The 14,456-nt window shown below is 40.1% G+C and overlaps 1 protein-coding gene across 1 annotated transcript in view; it reads left to right on the top strand.

Annotated features, from left to right (window-relative positions):
* Positions 1 to 14,456, top strand: part of kcna10a (potassium voltage-gated channel, shaker-related subfamily, member 10a) — a 36,210-nt gene that overhangs the window by 17,908 nt on the left and 3,846 nt on the right. The gene's annotated exons all lie outside the window — the stretch shown is intronic.

Raw genomic sequence — 14,456 nt, 5'->3', positions numbered from 1 at the left:
CACCTGCTGGGAGTGAATTCCATATTGATGTGGCATAGAAAAAGAACGAGTTAAGACCTTTGTTAGATCGGAATCTGGGTTTAACGTGGTTAGTGGAGCTCCCCCTGGTGTTGTGGTTATGGCGGTCATTTACTTTTAGGAAGTAGTTTGACATGTACTTAGGTATCAGGGAGGTGTAGTGGATTTTATAGACCAGGCTCAGTGCAAGTTGTTTTACTCTGTCCTCCACCCTGAGCCAGCCCACTTTGGAGAAGTGGGTAGGAGTGAGGTGGGATCTGGGGTGGAGGTCTAGAAGTAATCTGACTAGCTTGTTCTGGGATGTTTGGAGTCTAGATTTGAGGATTTTGGAGGTGCTAGGGTACCAGGAGGTGCATGTGTAATCGAAAAAGGGTTGAATGAGAGTTCCTGCTATAATCTTCATGGTGCTTTTGTGGAGCAGAGAGGAGATTCTATAGAGAAATCTCGTTGGTTGGTTGACCTTTTTGATTACCTTGGTTGCCATTTTATCACAGGAAAGATTAGCCACTAGAATGGAGCCTAGGTAGGTAACCTCATCTTTCCTGGTGATTACAATGTCACTTTTATAGTGAAGTCACTGACTTTCTTAAGGTTGATGTGGGACCCAAATAGGATAGATTCCGTTTTACCCAAGTGTATGGATAGCTTGTTGTCAGCGAGCCAGGTGCAAATTCTACAGAGTTCAGCACTGAGGATTTTCTCCACCTGTGACTTGTCCTTGCCGGATACCAGCAGGGCCGAGTCATCCGCAAACAAGAACAATTCACAGTCGCATGCTGATGACATGTCGTTTATGTATATTAGGAATATTAAAGACCCTAATAAATACTGCCTTGAGGGACTCCACAGCTTACTGAGAGGGGGGGTGACACGATGCCGTTCACCTCTACAACCTGTTCCCTCCCCTCCAAGTAAGATTGTATCCAGCTCGATGAGGTTTTATCAAATCCGATTGCTCTGAGCTTATCCAACAGTATAGCGTGGTTAACGGTGTCAAAGGCCTTCTGAAGGTCCAGCATGATCATGCCGCAGTATTTGCCCGCGTCCACCTCATGTTTGATGTGGTCGGTCAGATAGAGAAGGCATGTGTCAGTGAAGTGGTTAGTTCTGAAGCCGGATTGGAATTTGTACATGAGTTTATTAGTGGCAAGGTAACCATCGACCTGTTCATAAACTATTTTTTCCATTACTTTCTAAATGGAACTGAGAATAGAAACAGGTCGGTAGTTGCCAGGTTCCAATTTGCTTCATTTTTTAAAGAGGGGAGTTACTCTTGCTATCTTGAAATCTTTTGGTACTTGGCCTTGTGTAATTGAGAGGTTTATTATGTGCGTGATGATTGGGGCAATGGTGGTGGCAGAGTCCCTGAGGAATCTGGAGGGGATATTGTCAAGGCCGGTGGCCTTGTTTAGGTGGAGCGCGCTCAATTTTTTAAGCACCTCGTCAGCTGAGACCATTTCTAATTTGAAATCTTTGTTGGACACTCCTAGCTTTCTGTATAAGGCTGTAAATTATTCTACACCAAAGCGACCAGAGTGGTGGGACAGCTTGTTGACTAGAGTTGTGGCTATGCTGGTGAAAAAGGTGTTAAGACTGCTTACTACCTCCATTTTGTCTGTAATGAGGGAGTCACCCTCCTTGATGTTGATGTTGGTGAGTCTGGTTTTAAGTTTCTGGCTGCAACCAGGAAGCTGGTTGTTGAGGATTTTTCAGAGCTCACGTGACTTATTTGTGTTTTCCTCTATTTTGTCGTTAATGTAATTTTTTTTTAAGGATTTAGTCAGGTTGGTTGTCTTATTTCTTAATTTATTGCATTGCTTTTTGAGTGTTGAAAGGAGTGATTTGAGGTTGATATTATTGGGTTGTATAACTACTTCGGTTTTACACTTTTGGTATTCGGAGTATTTTTTGTCTCTGTCTTTAATGGTAGCTAATAGGTCCGGATTCATCCATGGATCAGAGCGGGCTTTGATCCTGACTGTTCTCACGGGAGCCATGTACTTTAGTATCGCTAGGAACGCTGTTTTGAAACGTTCCCAAGCATCATCAACCAGGTTGCTCGTGAGCACAGGGGACCAGTCCCACTCACCTAATTTTAGGTTGAAATTATCACTGGAGTATTTTTTAAGGAATCTGGATTGAGCTGTTATGTGGCCGTTAACTATGGGTTTAGCTATTTTGCGGGTGCAGAAGGTTAGATAGTGGTCGCTAAGACCACAGATCATGACCCCACTATTTTTTATTTTAGGCCGGTCTGAAGTGAGAATGAGATCTATGGTTGATTGGGTGGAATCACACACCCTTTTAGGTAGTGTTATTAGCTGGGACAGACCGTGCAGATTAAAAAGCTTGCTTTAGGATCTGAAGACAGGCACATCTCTGCGTTGAATATCTGTGTTCAGATCTCCAGTTATAATTTTCTCCACGTAGTCTACCCCAGCCAAGCACTCATCGAGAGCCCCATAGACATCACTCTGATTAGGGGTCTGTATACAGTCCCTATCCTTAGCGTTTTTAAATTTGATTTCCGCCCACACAGATTCAAGGGCATTGTGGTCGAGATCAGTGCGAGTTATGTATTTTATATCCTGGTGAATATACATACAAACGCCCCCACCATGTTTATTCCTGTCCTTTCTGATAACCGAAAAGTTTTCTATCTCTATCTCTGAGTCAGGAACACTTTGATCTTATTTGGTTTCAGAGAAACACATGATTTTTACCTTCTTGTTGAGGAACATTTCTCTTATTTGGTCGAGTTTGGTTTCAGAGAGGCTGTTTACATTAAGGTGAATGATGTGTATTCCACTGGAACCAAAAAGAGCATCAGAGTGCTGTGTAGTGGTAATGTCCAGAAAAAGGAGGGATGGATGTTGTTTTTGAAATTAAAGTTGAAGATGAAGATGAAGAGCAGTCCAGTTCTCTGTTTTGATGTAGAGGCTTGTGGGAGGAGGAGGGAGAGGAGGGGGAGGAGGGGGAGGGGGGGCCTATTGTTGGTCAGCCAGGTGAAGGGGGAGGGGGAGGGGCGGAGTTGGAGGGGGGGGAGGGGGGCAGGTAGGGGGGATTGTTGATTTTGCGGGCTTTGGTGTAGCTTAGAACAAAGACCAGGTATGGATGAAGAGGCCCCTGAATCCTGTATAGGCTACGGGTCCAGGAGCCGCGGCCCCGACCGCCAGGGACCAGGGAGAGGCCGCGAGGAAACCCGTTCCGCCATCTCTACTGCAGACCGGGGTGTAGTTGTCGACATTCACCTCGTTGTCCGCCGTCGCGCTGTCCGCCTCCGGACCGCTGTCTTCACCGGTGTCTGGCTCGTCCTCCTCCGCCGCCGGCCCGCCGATCGCATCGATGAACGGTGTGAAGTCCTCCTTCTAGTCGCCGACCGCTGGAGCACACGTGAGCTCGGGTTGAGATGAGCAATAGAGGCTGGCGTAGGTGGAGAGCTAATATTTTTAGCATAGCTCTGACAAGGTCCCATAGCTAAGTTAGTTTCAATGGCGTCGTTAGCAGCAGCATTGCTAGGCTTCGCCAGGCGGGACAACATTAACCGGGTGGTTACAGGTCCAGGGTTTAGTTCCGTGTCTCCTGAGAGTAGAAGTAATAGTAGTATTGTTGATCTTCGAAAATTGTTCATTTGAATTTTCAAAATGTGTTAAAGGTGGATTGGTTTGAAACAGTTGAGAAATGCAGTAATTTTGGAATTTGGAAAATTGCCCATTCATCTGAATGGGAATTTCCTGAAAATATTGGAATTTCTGGAAATGTTTAAATTATGGATGATAGCACAATTGCCCTGGATGTGATGAATGGTTCTGTGCCAAAAAATTTTGAATCGACTGAGAAATGTTAACTTTGTAACACTTTGTAATTGAAAATGGGTATTCCTAGAATTTCGGGAAAACTGGGAAACCTTCAGGAAAAATAAAATAGATACGTTTGATGTCCTGAATATGTTAAATGTTTTGGTGGAGCAATGGCTGGAATTGGTTAAGAAATGTGGACGGTAAAACTGAAAGGAAAAAGGGTTGGAATAGGGTTTTGGAAAACCGAGAAGTCTGGGAATTTCTGGAATGTTTTAGAACCTGGAAATTTGCTAGTTTCAATTACCAGGATGAGTGGAATGTGTTGTAGTTGGAATCAATTGAAAAATGTGGAAATTGTGGAAGTAAAAAAAAAAACCATTCATTTTAAATGGGAAAGATTTCACGAGAGACTGGAAAATCTGGGAATTTTTAGAAAATTGTTGAAAAAGTCCCAAAGAGTCCTGAATGGGATAAACATTATGAAGTTAGAACGGTGTATATTGGATGAACAGGCATGAAGTCATGCCGAGCCAAAAAAGTGTCGGTTTAAGAATAAAAAACAAGAATAGATGAAAAATGGTGTATAATCTTATATGTTATGTAATGTATACAATTACGATTATTAGTATATCTACTGAGGGTTTAGCCTCCACTGACTTTAAAAAGTATAATACCTCTGTTTTGAACTTTAATCAAGGTTCCTTGATAGCACCGGTTATGTGTTATGAGATGCAAAAGTGAGACTGATACATAACTTTGTCAAGTGTTGCCACAAATAGGCAAAAACATGCTAAATATTTCTTCTATCTCCTTTTTCAGGTTCCCAAATGTTTGTGCTAATCGCATTAAAGTAGGTTTTGAAGAAGTTAGGACATCTTTGTTGAGTGAACAATGAAATGTTCCATGCTGGGTTTGCTTCTACCCCATGGAATGAACTATTTTGCATCTTTGCAAGGGGGTGAAGCCTAGGTAGTGTTACACATTCCTTATTTGATTCAAGCAACCTTATTATTGAACTTTGACAGCAAACAACACACAGAGTGTTCATGGGGTGGACTGCTCTGGCTGCATAATCCACAATGTCAAAACCCAAGGTATGCTTGCTCTCACAAAATTAACCATGGTGTTGCCAGATGTTTTATAAAGTGATGGCATCCAAAAAACATGCCAAAGCAGGAAGAAAAATGGGGGCGGGGGGATGGGTAGATATGTTTTGTGCTTGTCTGCACATGATGGCTCGCTGGCATCTGTGTTGATCTGAGAGAAGAGATCCCTCGGCTTATGGCACCATGCTGCTCAGCCAGCATTAATCCGGAAAATTACATCCAAAAATATCAGCTCTACCAAAACATTGTCCTCCCAAGAGCAGGAACCCAAACATACTCTACCTCCCAATCACCTGCCACTGTAAATTACATTTTTTTATTTAACATGAACACGCAAACTTCCAATAGATGACCAGTTAGAATATTGATATGTAATATTAGGAGTTTGGAGAAAATACAAATTGTATGAGTTTTGTTTCTCTGCAAACGAATACAATTTTACAAACTTTGCAAATGAATACAGTAATATTGACTAGGTTTAAATTGTTTTGAGACGATAATGTACCGCTACAGAAAATTTAACTACCTAAATATGTGAAGCTACAAACATCTCAATCAATCAATAAATCAATCAATGTTTATTTATACAGCCCTAAATCACTAGTGTCTCAAAGGGTTGCACAAGCCACAACGACATCCGCGGTACAGAGCCCACATAAGGGCAAGGAAAAACTCACTACAGTGGGACGTCGATGTGAATGATTATGAGAAACCTTGGAGAGGACCGCATATGTGGGTTGCCAGCTCCTCCGTGATTTGAAAGTCGGCAGTTATCCCACGTAAGAAGATGAGCAGCTGGGCGGTGTCCCATACATTGTAGCTCTCATCCAAAGCCAGCGAAAAAAAAGTCAGTCTCTGGACATATCAGCGCAACAGAGTCCAATAAGCACTCCTCAATAAACTCTCTGTCAGAAAACGCCTTACTTTTTCTGGCGATTTTGTGAGAAATGACGAAACTTGTCCTGATGGCTGCATCTCTGGGGGTGTGAAATTTGGCAAAAAGTCCTTGTTGGGTTTGCAGTTTTACCATCAACGCATCAGCCTCCCTTGCGTGCTCTTTATCAGACAGATTCTGCTATTTTTCCTCGTGCGTCATCGTTTAGTGGCGATTAAAATGATATTCTTTAAACACAACAACCTGTGTACCACAAATTAAGCACACGGCTTTACCTTTACCCTGGGCCGGGATGCCTACCGGCCAAGCCGAGGGTTCGATGACACTTGCCTTTCGGTCAGCGCGCAAGCGGCTTGCCCAGGCCGTGGGCCGTCGCTCACGGCCGGAGGAGTCCCGCGTAATTTCTATAAAGAAATACTTGGCAGTCTATGTCTTGTTGAAAACATGGCATTCGTCATCAACTTGTCGCTGTGCACCTTCACTCACAGGTTACACCCGGACATACGCCCATAAATAACAATTTTCAAAATAAAAGCAGCACAGTTGTATTGCACGCACGACATAGATGTTTTTTAAACTTTATTTTGTAATTTGTGATTGCCGCTGTTCACATTTACTCACAATCACACACGCACATACGTTCACATGGAAGTAATACAAATAACGCTTTTCAAAACAAAAGCAGCACCGTTGTATTGCACACTCGACATAGATACTTTTTAAAATGTATTTTGTAATTTATGACTGGCCTCACGCGGGCCGGACTGGGACGCACAAAGGGCCGGATGTGGCCCGCGGGCCGCAGAATGTCCAGGTCTGATTTAAAGGTTAGAGTATACAAATGAGTTTTAAGATGGGACTTAAATGTTTCTACTGAGGTAGCATCTCTAACTGTTGCCGGGAGGGCATTCCATAGTACTGGAGCCCAAATTGAAAACGCTCTATAGCCGCAGACTCTTTTTGGGCTCTGGGAATCACTAATAAGCCGGAGTTCTTTGAACAGAACATCTGGAACAGAAGTGTACCCCCTGCGACCCCGAAAGGGACAAGCGGTAGAAAATGGATGTATGATGTATGATTTTTAACAAGTGTGCTAAAACTGCATGTCAAGTTATTATTAGGCCTGCAATGCATACTCCAGTACAACATTAACTCAAACTAAGTACTTCACTTCTTAACCCTTAAAGTTATTGGATCAGCCAATACAATCCCTATAATTTATTATAGCATTAAAAGAGACAGTTACTATGCAAGTAAATGTGCTGTTACTATTTTAGGTGATTTCTACTTTATAGTTCATATTAATGCAATATATACAGTAGATATCAAGTTGCATTTTGGACACACATAATGAGATTAGATCTGATCTAATGTGGAAGATTTGGTTGGTAGCTAAGCTAGATCTGGCTGAACATCTGTTCATGTTTACACACATCTGGTGAAGTCAAAAGGGTTAATTCACACAAATGTGAGGTTTCCCACAGCAACATGCAATACCATTTTTTTCTGGAGCGGACCCCACGTTATTTACGTATGGATTTCCTATATGTTTATGTACTCGCTGCATCTCATGCCGGTCAAAATCTTGTTGCATGGGCTTGTCCTTCATCGACTTGCTGCTTAATAATAGAATGGCTAAAATAGACAGAGCGCCAGGCGTTCACATGGGCCCCATGTGACACCTCTCGTTTAAGCTGTACAACCACAAGTCAAGGTCACGCCCCACTTTCTTAAAAACTGAATTATCCTCCCTGCCACAGCAGTGCATTATTGTCTGGTAAACTGTAAATGTCAACTGTCAATGCTCTTTATTCACAAACTGCTAAAGATTTGAATACTAAGTTTACAAATAAAGACATGAGCATTAGACACTGTTGACAAGAAGTCTGCTGGGGCTGCTCAGGCATGTTCTTTTTACATTGTAGTGCCTGCTTCCTTGCATGGCTCTGCACACAAATGTGTTTTACGGTGTGTGGACCAAGAAGTATGGCATGGTGATTTGTGCAACACAAATTTGACATTTGATCATGTACAGTATAACCCTTGCTTTTGCCAAATAAAAGTCAGTGGCACTCTAATGATGCAAGGGTCTTAAATAGTGAGAGATAAAATGTAATAAAGGGATCATGCAAAATACTCTGACAAGTTGAAAGCAAATACCCAGAATAGGTTCATATTCTATTATGCACTATCATGCACACATTAGGCCCCTTTCCACCAAAAGATCAGGAACTTTAAGTTCCTGTAAATATGTGTGGGTTATGTTTCCATCACAATTCACACAGTCAGGGCCGTCGTATAGGGGAGAAAGGTGATGACAATTCTAAGGGCCCACAGCCCTCTACATTGCCTACACATTGCCCCTAGCAGCCTTTATGACAAAGGATTATGCAGTCACTAAACTAATATAATATAATATAACTAATATAATGCATATGTATAGAGAATATATATATATATATATATATGCAGAATATATATATATGTATGTATATATATATATATATATATATATATATATATATATATATATATATATATATATATATATATATATATATATATATATATATATATATATATATATGTCTTAATAAGGTTATCCAAAAAATAGTGCTCGATACCGTAGTAGAGCGCAATATATGTATGTGTGGGAAAAAAAATCACAAGACTACTTCATCTCGAGAGAGATGAAGTAGTCTTGTGATTTTTTTTCCCCACACATACATATATATATATATATATATATATATATATATGGTAACACTTTAGTATGGGGAACATATTCTACCATTAATTAGTTGCTTATTAACATGCAAATACTTAATTTTGAGTTATTTGGACACTAGGGGAACATATAAGGGTTAGGGTTAGGGTTACTGATAAGCAATAGTTCTGAGGTTATTGAGGGAAGACTCTCAGTTAGTGGCTTACTGGTTGTATAATAAGGCCATGCAGAATAAGGCATTAATAAATACTTAATAATGACTAATTAAAGCCAATATTTTACTAATTTGCATGTTAATAAGCAACTAATTAGTGGTAGGATATATTCCCCATGTGGAGGGGGGCGTGGCCTGCGGACCTGCAGCGAAGCGGGGTGTGCCAAGACCGGCTTCAAGATCAGCGACAGGTGCGTAGATGGCTCACCTGGGCCTGCTTATCTAATCACCTGTCGCTTTGTTATAAGGCAGTAGCCGGGGAGGAGAGAGGTGGTGGAAGCTGGAGCGAGAGCACGCGCATAAGAGAGAGAGAGAGAGAGAGAGCACAAAAGACAATTGCTGAAAAGCACATGAGAGACACAATTGAGAAAAATAAAACAGTGTTGTAACCCTGATCCGGGCTCGTGTGGAGAAGTTTGGTGGTCCGGGGAACCCCGAGTAGGGAAACCTCCACAGTTACCATAAATATGTATACTGTATATACATTAATCTGAATTAAAGCAAAGCCACAAGTCATACAATATTCAAATTTTATTCATTTCAATAACCCTCTTCCTAAAAATGTTTTAGGTCCACACCAATGTTTTCTCTAAGTTGTGCGCCTGCACAATTGCGCACTGCTCCCACGTGTCCTCCATGCATGGGAAATCTATGCAGCGCACAAAATACAAATCCAACCTCAACTCTAAACCAAATAAACACATAACAATTTATTCTGTACCATGTCAACAAGTGGTCACAATAGATAAAACAATGACGTGCCAGCCGAGGCGTTTTAAGGAGGACAAGGAGGAGTTCAGCAACAATAGTATTATCAAGCAGAAACGGTCACTTTCTGCCGTCATCACACCAAATAAAAAAAAACATATGTCATTATTTTGATTTTTTTTTTTCATTTATTTATTTATTTCAGGCAATGACATAAAAAAGTGCAAAGTTGACAACACATAGTAATATAAATTAATAATGTGCAAAAGGTAATGTATAGTATGTAATGCATTATTAAATTAACACATTTGAGCTTGAGTTTGAGTTTGAGTTTGAGTTTGAGTTTATTTCGAACATGCTAGCATACAACATGATACATCACAATTTCCAGTTTCTCTTTTCAACATGTTTGAAAAGGAGTAGGAAGAAGCAGAGCTTATTTAATCCTACCCCTTTTCTTTTACATAACAGTTGCTAAAACTTTTGTTCACTTCCTGTTCTCAATTTATTCACAATATACTCCATAAGTAATCACAATAAAAAAATAAAATAATAATAATAATTGGTGAAGTAAGTCATATTTCATATGGTGAGATGAGTAAGATTATTTTGAGAATGAAAGAATAGATGGATGAAATAAATTCAGAATGTTTTTCATTGTTCTTCTTCTTTGTACTTTGTAAACTCTTTAAGTTTGAAGAGTTTCTTGAAGTGGATCATATTAGCACATTGTTTGATTGCTTTGCTTAATCCATTCCGTAGTTTGATTCCACATACAGATATACTGAAGGTCTTAAGTGTTGTACGTGCATACAAATGTTTTAAATTACATTTTTCTCTAAGATTATATTTCTCCTCTTTTTTTGAGAAGAATTGTTGTACATTCTTGGGTAGCAGGTTATAGTTTGCTTTGTGTATAATTTTAGCTGTTTGCAAATTCACTATGTTGTGGAATTTCAGTATCTTTGATTCAATAAGTAAAGGGTTTGTATGTTCTCTATATCCAACATTATGTATTAGTCTAACTGATCTTTTTTGTAACACCATTAGTGAATGAAGTGTACTTTTGTAATTATTTCCCTATATTTCTACATGGTAACTCAGATATGGTAATACTAGCGAGCAGTAGCGAATATGAAGTGATTTTTGGTCTAAAACATGTTTTGCTTTCTTCATTATTGACGTGATTCTTGCTACTTTATGTTGTATATTTAACTTGTTATGATGTCAGGTTTGGGACAGCTGTGTGTGATGCTGGTGAGGCGACAGTGTACGCGTCTGATGTTGCTCACATGCGGTCCCAAGAATGCTCAGGGAGTTTGTGCATTTGCTCAGATGCATTAGTGCAGCTGGGATAGGCTCCAGCACCCCCGCGACCCCGACAGGGACAAGCAGTATAAAATGGATGAATGGATGGACATGAAAAATTAGGAGTAACATTGGTCCACAGCGCACGTTCTTTCCATGGTTCTTCCTCATCAAAATTAAGTGAGTGCGGGCGAACTCCAGCAGGGTTAGGATGCCCACCAAAAAGCACAAGTCCGGACACCAGAAAAGAGTTGAGAAGAAGGCCAGGAGCAGGAGCAGGAGCAGTAGAGCAGGGGCCAAGGGCATTAAAAACGTTTTCTAAGAATAGTGAGAGTATATCACTACTCAGGGTGGCCGAGACAATTAGCCTACTTGTTCAGTCATTTAGTAAATAAAAGTAAACAAATTGGTATATTTCACCAGGCACCGTCAAGAACACTACAAACAAGAATATTGAAGGTGGCAATAAATGGGCTACAGGGGCCCACGCCAATACTCTTTCAGGGGGCCCAGAATTCCTAGCAACGGCCCTGGTTGCAGTATATTTCTACACTGATACCATGAAAATAAACAGTCATTAGGTCATATTTATTTTACTAAAGTGTAAGTAAATGAAACATAAAGCGATAATAAACAAAAAGGATATGATTTAAAAAGAAAACGTACCAGATTTTGTATAAAAAGTCAAGCTTTTATCCAAAGTATTCTGCAGTCAGAAAGTCGTCCCCTGAGTAAATGATATATTCATGAGGGTCAGGTTGATTCCTTATGATCCATTTCAGTTGTGAATAACAATATACAGCGACAACATAAACGTATCAGATTTAGCGTTAGCATTAGCATTCGGTTCACTCAGGTTATACGAATAACTACACAAATGGCGTGTCACCGACTACTTTTACGGCATGTAACAAAGTAAATAGTTAATATTTGATGTAATTTACCTTTGTTTCCCTTGTCCTTCATTTCACATTTATCTTTAAACAACTATGTCGAAGTCCCAGTGAGCAGGTTTGCCTCGCCGCTTTGAAAGCCGGCTAAATACTGAATATTCCTCTATACCAGTGGTTCTTAACCTTGTTGGAGGTACTGAACCCCACCAGTTTCATATGCGCACTCACCGAACTCTTCTTTAGTGAAAAATTAAAAAAAAAGTTTTTTTCAAATTCAAGACAAAGTTACATGTTTTTTTTACTGGTGCACAAAATGAACCGTGCATGAACATCACCTTGTTCAAAGAACAAAACCAACACAGTGCATGAACTCACAACAAATTACACACTTGCAAATCAGATGGAAAATTAGAGGGAACATTGTTTGGTGGTATCCATAATACGCCGATAGGGAGAAGTTTTTATTTACACGATGAGTTGGGTGTGTCTTGACCTCTGCGGTGGAGGCTCCGCCGAACTTCTGAGGCCGACTCACCGAGCCCCTAGGGTTCGATCGAACCCAGGTTAAGAACCACTGGGTACAGTAGGTTTAAAAAGTATGTCCATTTCTCGGCGCTTTGCATTTTAAAATGTAGTTTGTAAAAATTCATTAACAGCATTATACTGCATACTAGTTTAAAGGGGAACATTATCACCAGACCTATGTAAGCGTCAATATATACCTTGATGTTGCAGAAAAAAGACCATATATTTTTTTAACCGATTTCCGAACTCTAAATGGGTGAATTTTGCCAAATTAAACGCCTTTCTATTATTCGTTGTGATGTCACATCGGGAAGCAATCCGCCATTTTCTCACTTTCGTCGGTGTGTTGTCGGAGGGTGTAACAACACGAACAGGGACGGATTCAAGTTGCACCAGTGGCCCAAAGATGCGAAAGTGGCAAGAAATTGGACGAAATTTGTTCAAAATACGAGGCTGTGGGGAAAGCCGACGAAATGGTCAGTCGTTTGTTCCGCACACTTTACCGACGAAAGCTATGCTACGACAGAGATGGCAAGAATGTGTGGATATCCTGCGACACTCAAAGCAGATGCTGACATCAACTCCAAAACTGGACACATCAGCTTTCAGGAAAAGAGAGCGGATGAGGGTATGTCTACAGAATATATTAATTGATGAAAACTTTATTCATTACTCACGGTTTTACGTAAATTATTATACATAAACTGTGTTTACCAATAATTTAGCTTAAAAATATTTAAATGCGTCTGCACTCTCAAAGTGCATGTTGTTGCCAAATGTATTTCATATGCTGTAAACCTAGTTCATAGTTGTTAGTTTCCTTTAATGCCAAACAAACACATACCAATCGTTGGTTAGAAGGCGATCGCCGAATTCGTCCTCGCTTTCTCCCGTGTCGCTGGCTGTCGTGTCGTTTTCGTCGGTTTCGCTTGCATACGGTTCAAACCGATATGGCTCAATAGCTTCAGTTTCTTCTTCAATTTCGTTTTCGCTACCTGCCTCCACACTACAACCATCCGTTTCAATACATGCGTAATCTGTTGAATCGCTTAAGCCGCTGAAATCCGAGTCTGAATCCGAGCTAATGTCGCTATAGCTTGCAGTTCTTTCTGCCATGTTTGTTTGTATTGGCATCACTGTGTGACGTCACAGGAAAATGGACGGGTGTATATAACGATGGTTAAAATCAGGCACTTTGAAGCTTTTTTTAGGGATATTGCGTGATGGGTAAAATTTTGAAAAAACTTCGAAAAATAAAATAAGCCATTGGGAACTGATTTTTAATGGTTTTAACCCTTCTGAAATTGTGATAATGTTCCCCTTTAAAGACTACAGCTGAGTAAAACACAAGATAGTCGCACTAATTAGTGTTTTTCACAAGTCTACAGGAACCTGTAGTTCTAGGAACCAAAGGTTCCAGGAACTTAAAGTTTCTGAACTTTTGGTGGAAAGGGGCAATACATTCTTATTCACAATGCATAAAAATAGAGTTAATTTAGAAACATTTGAAAATATTTAAAATCAATTTTACAAGCTATGTCTGATAACCGTGTGTGTGCACTAACAAATAATTAGTAAGTTTCCACAGTCAAAGCAGTGAACTATATTTTACTTTATTGTGAAATATAATAACAAAAACATTATTCTACAAGTGTTTTAAAGAGGTCAAAAGCCTAACCTTGATTGCATAATCAACAGATTTAACAACATATTTGGCGCTCCATAGACACCGTTACCTTCAAGAGAACAAAACATATTTTTTCTTGTTCTTTCTCTAACACATGCAGGCTATTGTGATCTTCTCCTGACTAAACACAGCCCCTCTCTTGTTGCTGCCGTGTTATCATCCTGTCTGTCCAGTTTTTTGTTGCTTTATTTTGCAGTCATGTCACCCAGTTCCTCAACTCCAGTCTGTCTCCCCTACAATTTTAATGCTATCCTATTTATTTTTCCGCTCAGCTGGACATTCTCTCTTTCTTATTGTCTCTATCCTGCCCATCTTCTGGCAAGACCGGCATTACTAACTCTGGTTTTAGGTGAGGGCTTTAAATAAACAAAGATAGGTCGTAACATCTAGTAATGCATGAGGTATTATAATGACATTTGTAAAAAGCCGCACACACTTAAATGATGGACCCTCCCTTTTAGTAAACACAAAGATTTTATAGATCATAGTGCAGAATAGCATTCATGGTATCAAGCGGGGCCCATACACATTAAGCACTAATGTATACGCAATTCCATTGTCCTCGCACTACCAC

Source organism: Nerophis lumbriciformis, linkage group LG01 (assembly GCF_033978685.3).
Source record: "Nerophis lumbriciformis linkage group LG01, RoL_Nlum_v2.1, whole genome shotgun sequence".
NCBI lineage: Eukaryota > Metazoa > Chordata > Actinopteri > Syngnathiformes > Syngnathidae > Nerophis > Nerophis lumbriciformis.
Note: the sequence above shows the minus strand (reverse complement) of the source record. Positions and strands in the feature narration are given on the sequence as shown.